Source organism: Corylus avellana, chromosome ca4, assembly GCF_901000735.1.
Source record: "Corylus avellana chromosome ca4, CavTom2PMs-1.0".
Lineage (NCBI taxonomy): Eukaryota > Viridiplantae > Streptophyta > Magnoliopsida > Fagales > Betulaceae > Corylus > Corylus avellana.
This window is the reverse complement of record NC_081544.1, coordinates 29462196-29464465: the sequence shown is the minus strand read 5'-3', so window position 1 is coordinate 29464465 and position 2270 is coordinate 29462196.

Genomic DNA, 2270 nt, shown 5'->3' with positions numbered 1-2270 from the left:
TTGTTAATTTTTTTTTATAATATTTTGTATTTTTAATTTGAAATTAATGGTAAATTTGAAATTTTATGAAAAAATTAAGGGTATAAATATCATTGTCTCACTTTTAACGTTTAAAATCTGACAGAGAAGTTTAAATTTTTTGAAAGGTTCAAATTAACTGTAATTAAAAGTTCAGGGTCTCAAACTAATATGTTTCAAAATTTGAAAGTACGTCAAAACACGTAATAGTTCAAAAATTTAAAGTAAATTTTCTCCTGCTTTATATAACATTAATCAATTTTCTGTATATATGTTTTTCTCTTATAACTTTCTCAAACACACCCATATCTCTCTTTATTTGCCGGTCCCTTTCTGAAAGTTGCATTTATCACTAAAGTTGATGCGATACGGTTTCACAGCTAAATTTCTCATTTTTATCAACAAGACATCACGTGGTACATGTCCGGCGCATAACCAGGCAACCCTACCACTGCAGAAACTATACTGGCTCTGCAGGCAATCATCTTTTACGAAAAGGTTATGCTATGCTAGTTATCAAAGCCATTGACATGAAGGATCGTACCTCAGCTCCTATGGGCATTTCATAGAAAGCATAAAACTTTAATCATGTGGATTGGAGAAAGTCAGCTTTAACCACGTGTGTAGGGATGCCAATAATGATGTTCATCTACTTGGTTAGAAGATATCCCACCAAGCCGTGGTGATATTGTAAAGGGGAAACAGCCTCTCCTTCTCGAATGATCTTTTGAATCGTTTTGTTTTTGTTTTTGTTTTTGTTTTTGTTTTTTTGTCGAGATAATGAATACCATTCTATTCTTAAAAAAGAAATAAGTGGATAAAATACAAGTAATTGTTGAAAATATAGCATTTCTCTTTCCAATATACTGAATTATCTACCGACCTTCTCATAAATAACACTTTAATAATTGAGTTGCACAGATTGGGGGATGGGGATGCTACACAAAATGCTTGTTCTTAATTAATGTCATTGATATTGAAGATTCAAGTATACGCCCATCGCCAGCCCCAAACTCCCAACTATAACAATTAATGCTGTCACCACATGTCATCAAATTGAAGATTAGGATTGAAATGTAAAGGAAAATGTTAAGGTCACAACATAAATCTAATTTATGGCAAATTTTTCTCTTATGAGTCATTTAAAATAAAATGAAAAATTGATAGAGAAGATTTTGGGATTTTAAAAATTTGGGAAAAAAGATAAATTGTTTGGTTTAAAATTCAATTTTTTTTTATACGTAGAAGAGAAATTAGAGTTAAGTTTGTGTTGTGTTCGTATCAAACCTCGTAGAGGAAAATATTGGGGTAATTACTTGCCTTTGCATTTTTTTCTCATGAACTATTAACTACGACACCTGATCCTATCAAATTACCATCTTATGACAAAAAGTCACATTTTGTCAGTAAAAAAAGTTAAAATTGACGATAAACGGTCATGTGCAAGTCATGCAATTTTAAATTTTTTTTCTTTCACTTTTGCCCTCACTCCAATTTTTTTCTTCTGGGTTTAGTAGGGTACCACATGTCATCAAATTGAGGATTAGGATTGAAATGTAAATATATATATATATATATATATATATATATATATATATATAAGAGTATTCTTAGTAGACTCACCAGGCCAACCAAAATACACTTACTACGGAATAACTCACCTTTTATTTTAGAGGAATCTAATTCACGGTGATCAATTATTTTTTAATTAACTCAACTTTTACCATTTTCTTGGAGTTTAAATATTATTTTTTTTCAAAGATTTGTTATTTTTTTTTAAAAAAAATAGGAGTAGAATGAAAAAGAAAAAGAAAAGAGAGAACGAATGGTTAACTCACAAGAAACTAAGAGACTTGAGACAGGAAAGATCAAGCATTTCACTTCACCTTAAGTAAAATAAGATTTCAACCACTTTTATTAAATCGCCCTACCAAAATAATCAAAAATAGCTTGGTGAAGATCTCAACGAAAGCAGAATGCTTACACCCGCTAATTCTTTTGAATATTTTTTCCTTATTAAATATGCTTAAAATAAAAATTTAGGCCGAAAGTTATTAGTTCGGCCCAAGCCCATTAAAAGCGGTCCAAATTTTGGTCTTTATGGTGTAATGTTTATGTCAGATAAGTTTTATTAATACACTTTACATTTAGAGATTAAATTGAAAATTGAATATATTAAAAAATAATTAATTTTTATTTTGTTTATATTTTTTTTAATATTGAATGAATACTAATTTTAATTTTATATATAT